This window comes from Mandrillus leucophaeus, unplaced genomic scaffold, assembly GCF_000951045.1.
Source record: "Mandrillus leucophaeus isolate KB7577 unplaced genomic scaffold, Mleu.le_1.0 Scaffold325, whole genome shotgun sequence".
Taxonomy (NCBI): domain Eukaryota; kingdom Metazoa; phylum Chordata; class Mammalia; order Primates; family Cercopithecidae; genus Mandrillus; species Mandrillus leucophaeus.
In genome coordinates, this window is record NW_012103421.1 from 1,463,656 (window position 1) to 1,472,794 (window position 9,139).

General features: G+C 54.0%; 1 long non-coding RNA gene across 1 annotated transcript in view; it reads right to left on the reverse strand.

The window, feature by feature from the left end:
- Positions 1–1,951, reverse strand: part of LOC105545325 — a 15,699-nt gene extending 13,748 nt beyond the window's left edge. The window contains exon 1 of the long non-coding RNA XR_001006901.1: positions 1,941–1,951. This is a non-coding gene — a long non-coding RNA (uncharacterized LOC105545325). The remainder of the gene's footprint in view (positions 1–1,940) is intronic.
- Positions 1,952–9,139: the final 7,188 nt, after the last annotated feature.

Sequence of the window (9,139 nt, forward strand, 5' to 3'; positions counted from 1 at the left end):
CATCCCTCCACCCATCCATCCACCCATCCCTCCACCCATCCCTCCACCCATCCATCCACCCATCCCTCCACCCATCCATCCATCCACCCATCCCTTCACCCCCCCCTCCACCGATCCCTCCACCCATCCATCCACCCATTCATCCATCCACCCATCCCTCCACCCATCCATCCACTCATCCATCCACCCATCCATCCAACCATCCATCCACCTGTCCATCCACCTATCCCTTCACTCATCCACCCATCCATCCCTCCACTCATTCATCCACCCATCCATCCACCCATCCACTTACCCACTCACTCACCAACTCATCCATCCACTCATCCATCTACCCACCCAACCATCCACTCACCATCCACCCATTCACCTGTTTATCCATCCCCTCCACCCACTTACCACTCACTCACCCACTCATCCATCCATTTACTCACCCCTCCATCTGCCTACCCACTCATCCATCTATTCATCCATCCTCCACCTACTCACCCACTCACTAACCCACTCACCCATTCACCCATCTTTTCATCCACCCGCCCAACCATCCACTCACCCACCCATCCATCTGTTCATCCATCCCATCCACAAACACCCCACTTACTACTCACTCACCCACTCATCCATCCATTTACTTACCCCTTCACTCATCCACCCACTCATCCATCTATTCATCCATCCTATCCACCCACTCACCCACTTACCCACTCTCACCCACTCATCCATCCACTCATCTATTCATCCACCCAACAATCCACCCACCCAACCATCCACTTACCCATCCATCCACCTATTCATCCATCCCATCCACTTACTCATTCACTTAACCACTCACTCACCCACTCATCCATCCACCCACTCACCCTCCCATCTACCCACCCACTCATCTATCCATCTACTCATTCACCCACTTACCCATTCACTCACTCATCCATCCATCCACTCACCCTCCATCCACCCACCCAGTCATCTATCCATCTACCCATTCACCCACTTACTCACTCACTCATCCATCCATCCACTCACCCTCCATCCACCCACCTGGTCATCTAGCTATTCACCTGTCCATCCACCCACTTACCACTCACTCACCCACTCATCCATCCATCCACTCACCCTCCATCCACCCACCCACTCATGCATTTGTATGCATGGACAGGCACTATCCACATGTTGGACTTTCGGGCCAAGAGATGGGCTCAGTGTCATGGAGGGAAGAAGGACAAAGGTGTTGGGTGCTCTTTTAAGTAGGACAAGCCTCATGGAGAAGTTGGCATGGGGGAAGAGACTGGAAGGAGCTGAGGATGGAGTATGGAGTGTGCAGAAAGAGCATTCTTCCTCTTGGTGATGAAGCATGGGTGGCTGTGGGAGTGTTTGAGCAACAGCAGGAAGTCGGGGGTTTTGGTGGGTGGGAGCTGCAGCAGCAGGAGGAGATGGGGGGCCTGTGTAGGGGCCTGTGTAGGAGGCACAGCTGTCATTGGGGGCAGATGGCCTGGGCTGCATAGGCCAATGCCATTTGTTCAACAGACACCACGGGCCCCTAAGGCCATGGGGTGAATGGTGGCCCTCAAAAAGATCTGTCCCACCACATCAGTGACTCGAAACTGTAGTCCCAGCTACTCGGGAGGCTGAGCCAGGAGGATCACTTGAGCTCGGGAGTCCAAGGTTACAGTGAGCAGTGATAGCACCTGTGAATAGACACTGCACTCCAGCCTGGGTTACAGCATGAGATCCCCCCCATGTCTCTAAACAATAAAAGAGACCTGTCTATATCCTGACCCCCTTGGACCTGTGAATGTGCTCGTGAATAGAAACAGGGTCAACAGGCGCGGTGGCTCACACCTGTAATCCCAACACTTTGGGAGGCCGGAGGTGGGTGGATCACCTGAGCCTAGGAGTTTGAGGCCAGCCTGGGCAAGATGGCAACACCCCATCTCTACCACAAAAAACCACCCCAAGACAAAAATTAGCTGGTGTGGTGGCTCACGCCTGTAGTCCCAGCTAGTTGGGAGGCTGAGGCAGGAGGATGACTTGAGCCTAGAAGGCAGAGGTTGCAGTGAGGAGATCGCACCACTGTACTCCACCCTGGGTGAGAGAGCAAGACCTTGTCTCAAAAAAAAAGAAAAATAAAAAAAGATGAAGGGTCTTTGCAGGATCTTGTGATTAGATCATCTTGGGTTTGGGGTGGGCCTAAATCAAGTGATAGGTGTCCTCAGAAAAGACACGAAGGAGAAGGGGCACCCCAGGACAAGGCCAGGTGACCCTGGAGGCCGAGATGGGAGTGAGGCAACCACACAACAGGGAACGCCCAGGCCCCAGGAGCTGGAATGGGTGGAGAGAAATCCTCCCCTAGAGACTTTGGAGGTGCCTTGCAGACCCCTTGGTTTCAGACTTGTGGCCTCTAGAACTGTGAGAGAATGAATTTCTGTTATTTTAAGCCACCTGCCTGGGGTCACTTAGGAAATGACATTAGGATGCCCTGGCTCCGTCCTAGGTCCCATTCCAGGTGCTGTGGATCCTTCCTTGAACATTTAATCAAGGAGCTCCCAGTCCACGGCCCACATCCCGGCTGCCCCAGCCTTGTGCCTGCCTGTTCTGGCCTGTCTCCTCTCCACTCTAACCTCCACACAGCACCCACGTGGCCACATGGCACAGTTCGGCTCATAGTCTGGCAGTGGTACCTTATTTCCTTAGTGACAAGCAACACCCTCGTGATAACCCATGAGACCACCTGACCCAGGCTACCCATCACCACCACCGCTATGACACCTGCCCAGACACGGTGGTTCCGGGTCGGACTTCCCCTGCCTAGATCTTTTCCCCTGCAGACCTTTGCCCAGGTAATCTTGGCATGGTTGTACCCTCGGCATGGAGCCTGCCTTGGAATTCCTCTACACAACGGCAGTCCGTGTGGACCTGTCCCGCAAATGCTCCGGGAATGAAGAGGACACGTTTCCAGTGGCACCTGCTGTGGCCGGCTTCACTCCTCCAGGATGTCCTGCAGACCCCTCACCCAGCGTGCCTCTGCCAGCCCCCAACCACTGTCCTCCACCACACCTCACAATGAGTTGGTTGAAGAGATCCATGGACTCCACCAGGCCCTGGCCCCTGCTGCTGTCTAGCCTCCAGTAGAGCTAGCCCCTCTGGCCATGCTCCATATGGGACCAGAGCAGTGAGGCAGAGCCTGCCTCTCTCCACTTAGAGCCCTCCGTGAATCCCATGGGCCACTTGCAAATCCAGGCCCTGGCCAGGCTCCCTGTTCCTCCCAACCGCCCTCCGCTCCCAGTCCCAGGCTTCACCTGCTGCCCTCTTGCCCAGGCCCTCTGGCATCACCCTAGTCCTGGTAACTCACGCACGCCCTCTGCTGTACCGTGCCATTCTGACCCTCAGGAGTCTGGCCTCCCCAGTCCCCCTTCCTGTTTGGTCTGGCATTCAGCCCCTCCACTGTCCGCCAGAGACACTGCTAACCATGGTCCCAAGACGCCTGCTGGCAAGTCCTTTCCAGGATCCCTGGGGCTCTGTCTGGGGCTTCCAGACCAGAGGGGTCAGACAGACAGCCCCGAAGGGTGCCTCGACGAACCCTGGCACCCTACCCGGTGGCTAACACCCTGCCCCCTGAGTTAGCTTGCCGGGGAGACCCAGCCTGCCGGGGGTCCTTGCTAGGGTTGCACACTGGCCGCTCAGCAGGCCTCATCCTGGAGGAACTTGTCCCTCTGGGCCTGGTCCCCAGGGTCCCTGCTCCTCCCAGCTCTCACACAGGTGCGGCCAGGCCAGGGCTGACAGCCCCACCCCTCAAGCCTGGTCTTTACCTTCTCAGCTGGGCCCCTGGCCCTGCCCAGCCCCCTCTGGCCCAGGCCGGGCCGCAGCCCCAGGCTCAGAGTGCAGTCTCCAGCCTGTCTCCCGGCTCCCAGCCCCAGCCAGCCCAGGCCTCAGCCAGCCTGAAACCAAAGAGAAAATGCCTGTTTATGCCAGTCATGCCGAAAGCAAAACAGTTTGTGGTTTGTGACCCAAATTTTTTGCCTTTTTTTTTCAGAACATAACAAAGCCCAAGACAACTCCCTCCCCGCCCCCAGCCCTCCCCCCAAGGCAGACAGAAATGATCTGTTTACACTGGCCGCGGCACATTCCGGCCGCCAGCCCGGCCCTCTCCCCAGCGCCGTGCCCTCCGCGCTGGGCTCCTCCTCGGTGGAAGGGGCTGCCGAGGCCGGGGAGAGGGAACCGCACCACAGACCTGGGGCGAGGGTGGGGCTTGCTTCCTCTGGGGGACGGCTGAATGAGATGTGTCTTGGGGGTTGGGGGTATCGGGGTGCATGTCCATCTGGGAGTTGGAGTGGGGACTCCACGCTACCTGCACAGGCTGCACAGGGAAGGATGGCAGGAGAGCGGCCACCTGCAGCTGCTTCCTCCAGGGAACCCCTCTCCAAGTCTGGCCCTCAGTACCCGCTTCACACAGACAGGTGCTTAGACTCTCGTGGTGATGGGACCTATTACCCACCCACCCCCTCTACTGCACCCCATCCTCTCGCCTCCTCCCTCCTTGATTGTCCAAAACCTGAGACCCCCCATGACTCAGCTCGGCCGTGGAGCACACGGAGATGGGGATGGCTCTGTCCTTGGGAGCCGGCAGCCCCAGAGTGGCGGTGTCAGTGGGGTGGTGGGTGTGGAGCAGGGTGGCCTCAGACTGCATTGAGGGAGGGGGGTGCAGGCACATGTTGGAGCCCAGTGGTAGGGAGCAGGTGGGACCCCAAGGTGCCGTGGCTGGAAGCAAGAATGGGCCCCTCCCCATCTTCAGGCAGTTCCCACGTGGCTGGCTCTCCCAGGAGACGGAAAAGTGGTGCAAGCCTTCACCTTCCCCGGGTCTCCTCGGAGTCCTCGGAGTCCTCAGGGAGCCAGCATTGCCCCTCCCTCCTTCCAGCTTCCTCCACTGCCCTCTCCTGATCCCCTCCTCTCAGTCTTCGTTCTTCGTTCATGCACTTGGCTATGCCCGCTCTTGGTGGTGGGGAGCCGAGGCTTCAGAAGAAGGAATTTCTGGGCCAAGAGGCCCTGGTGGTGTCAATGGGATGAGGCAAAGGCACCTGGAGGCCTGGGGCTGAGAAAGACCATGCAGACAGGGCACTCCTCCTGCCGGGTTGGACAGGCGCTTGGGCATTGGCAGGACGTGGGCAGGAAGGGTGTTCTAGGCACAGGGAACCGCATGCTGCATGTGCAGGCAAAGGTGTGCACACATGGAGGGAGATGGCTGCAGCTCAAAGGGCCTCAGTGCTGAGCCAAGAAGCTGAACTTGACCTTGAGTGAGGTCTGGGAAGCAGGGAGGGGCCTTTAAGGGGACAGTGAGCCACTCAGATGCAAATTCTAGAGAGATGGTCTAAGTGTGGGAACCCTTGGAGCTTGAGAGAGTTTGGAGGTGCACTAGCAGGTGGGGTGGAAGGGGTGGTACTGGGCCAGGAGCAGGGAGGCGCCCCAGCTGGGAGGAGCTCGGTGTGGCCCAGCAGCATCGCACACATGCACGGATGGGGTCCTTTCCATCCTGCCCCCAGCCCCACCAAATGCAGGTGCTGGCTCCTCAGCTGGGGAGAGTATGGGGAGCAGGGAGCTCCTCCTGCCTCAGGCCCTGGGGGCAGCCCAGGTCTGCCCACTGCCAGGCTGGCAGGCTCCCCGCGCCTGACTGGGAGCATCACTTTGGGAAGGTCTGGCCGAGTACCTCTGCCTCCCCTCCCCTGCCTTGTCGTCCCTGGCCTCCCGTCTATCAGGAACAGATGTGCCTCTGAGCAGGAATCCTAGCTATTTGGTTTAGCCAGCCACTCTCGGGAGTTTCTGATAAGGCAAATTGGTTCTCTGCAGAGTCGTGGAGCGGAGGGGAGAGGACAAGCAGTGCCCACCCCCACCTTTCTCCTGCTGAGGATGGGGCCTAGGATGTGCCCCAGCCAGGTCCCTGGCCCCAGCTCAGCAGCACCGTGGGGAGAAAGACGTTCAAGGCCTCTCCTGATGCCCCGTGGCTGCAGCGGCTAAGGGCTGGCCGGCCCCAGCAGGTGGGAGTGGGCTGAGATCACAGGGGTTTCCCCCACCCCTGGACCTGGGCTCAGAGCTTTGTGGGAGAGAGAGAAATCTGCACTGGAGCCCTCTGCGGTGATGAAGCAAGCAGCCACAGCCCTCCCCAGCACCCAGCCCTCAGCGGCTACACGTCCCATGTTCCTGGCTCTGTGTAGGACCTTCCACAACACTCTGGTCCTTCTTCCCTTCATCGTTTGTTCAATACACATATGCCAGGCCCTGTACGAAGCCCGAGAGTCATGAAGATGGATAAAGTTCCATTCCTGCCCTCAAAACAGCTATAGGAAGTGACACATCGACATAAATGTTAACAAACATCAGGGCTGAGGAGGGGCCCGGTCAGCACCTTGCAGATTACTCACTCAGATCTTCCACACTGTTTCCCTGGATCCCAGAACATCGTCTTATCTTGTTCTATTCTGTCCGTGGTTTTAGCCTGCGGAGGCCATTCAAAATATCAGGTTGATCTTCCAAGCACTTAGCTTGTATTTCTCAGCCTTGGACCTTCAATGGGGGCTCCATGAATGGATGGGTGGATTGGTGGAAGGATAAACAGATGGGCAGATGGGTAGATGTATGGATGAGTAGTTGTTGGAGTGGGTGGGTGATGGATGGATGAATAGATGTGTGGGTGGGTGAACAGATGTATGGATGGATAAATGGATGTGTGGATAGGTGCAAGTCCGCTGTAGGTTAACAAGTGTCTACCTGGATTCTCTTCTGACATTGTGAGGGAAGAGAGCAAAGGGACTGTAATCCATTGAATATCTATGCTCGCAGAGATCCTATGTGTTGATTCAGGTTTAATATGTCCTGTTTTTAGGATCTGACTCATCACAGAGATTTAAATATATGTGTTGATTAAATGAAATTTATTGGGAATGATATTAAAAGCAACTTAAAAATGAAATGTAAAGCTCTTGTTTAAGCGAACATATATCTGGAAATTGTCTCAAGAGGACCTAGAAAAATCTGAACATATTGGTCAGGTGCAGTGGCTCATGCCTGTAATCCCAGCACTTTGGGAGGCCGAGGCAGGCAGATCATGAGGTCAGGAGTTCGAGACCAGCCTGACCAACTTGGTGAAACCCCGTCTCTACTAAAAATACAAAAATTAGCTGGACATGGTGGCGTGTGCCTGTAATCCCAGCTACTTGGGAGGCTAACGCAGGACAATCACTTGAATCCAGGAGGTAGAGGTTGCAGTGAGCCGAGATCATACCACTGCACTCCAGCCTGGGTGAAAGAGTGACTGTCTCAAAAAAAAAACAAAAAAAAAAGGCTGGACACGGTGGCTCATGCCTGTAATCCCAGCACTTTGGGAGGCCAAGGTGGGTGAATCATGAGGTCAGGAGATCGAGACCATCCTGGCTAACATGGTGAAACCCCGTCTCTACTAAAAATACAAAAAAAAAATTACCTGGGCGTGGTGGTGGGCGCCTGTAGTCCCAGCTACTCGGGAGGCTGAGGCAGGAGAATGGCGTGAACCCGGGAGGTGGAGCTTGCAGTGAGCTGAGATCACGTCACTGCCCTCCAGCCTGGGCGACAGAGTGAGACGCCATCTCAAAAAAAGAAGGAAAGAAGGAAGGAAGGAAGGAAGGAAGGAAGGAAGGAAGGAAGGAAGGAAAGAAAGAGAGAGAAAAATCTGAACATACCAATTACTCTCAGTCATCTACTGAGAGTTATAAGATGCTACCCCAGAAAAAGTCACAGGGCCCAGAATGTCCCATGGGCAGGTTTTTTAAACACTCAAGATCATGCCTGTACTATACAAAATGTTTCAAGTGTAGAAGATGGACACAGTTTCGATTCATTTTTGGTGTTAGCATAACCCTGATTAACAAAACCCAAACACAATGGCACAAAAAAGGAAAAACCACCGTCCAAGGTCACATGTAAAGAAAGATGCAAAAATTGTCAATAAAAGAATTAGCAAATTAAATCCAGCAGTGTATTAAATTAAAGTAATAACACACCATGGCCAAGTAGAGTTTGTTTCCAGGAACCCGAGGATGAGTCAACATGAAGAAATCCATTAATATCATGATGCTAATAGACCAAAGGAAGAAAAACCATATGATAATATTGAGAAGTGCCAAAAACATATGTAATAAAATCTAAAATGCACTTCCAGTTATAAACCATGCTTAGCAGGTTAGGACTAAAAAGAAACTTCCTTAACTAAGAGAAGATACCTAGTCCTCAGCTTCCTGCTATCTTATCACCCACTGAGAGGACTTTTCATGACAACCACCAACCTTCTTGTAGCCAAATTCAGTGCACCCTTTTTTTTTTATTAGACTTGACCACTCAGCAGCCTTTTCCTGCTCACCCACACGCTCTCACTCCCCACTCTGAAACTTCTCTTGGTTCTACTTCCAGTATGGCGTAGCAAACTTTAACCAACCAGCACTCCTGCACATAACAACGGTAAACCCTGAATCACAGACAGACAGAAACTACCAAGGACTCTAGAAAGTTAGCAAAAGCAGGTAGATTTTGACGGGGTAGTCAGGGTATGGTGTGGGTATCTCTAATTCCAATAGAAAGCCTGCCATGTTTAACACCTGTGAAAAGAAGAGGGGATTAAAAGAAGTCCTGCCATTATCACGGCCAGAAGAAGCAGGAAAGGAGCCGGGGCAATCAAAGGCACTGGAGAGTGAGATGAGACTCTCAAAAAAGGCTAGAGACGGGCCTTGTATGTGTCCAATCTGCCCCAGTTTCTGGTACGGGACAGAAAACAATCTGAACTGAGATGGAGACTCCTGTCACCTCAGGTGAGACTCTTTGCAACCGGCACCTAATCAAGTTAATTCCCTGCTAAAACAAATGCAACAATGCTCTCCAGACAAATACAAGACATTTCAGAGTCTCCAACAACATAATACTCACAAAGTCCAGGATGCCGTCCCAAACCGTATGATGTATGTCAGGACCAGAAACTGGTATTTTCTTCTCGAGGGAAGACAATTCACTGAGGCCAGTCACGATGTTGGAATTATCAGACGAGGCCTCGATTATAACTATGCCCACGAAGATAAAGAAAAATACACTTTCAGTGAAGGAAGTGATAGGAAATGTCAGCAGACAG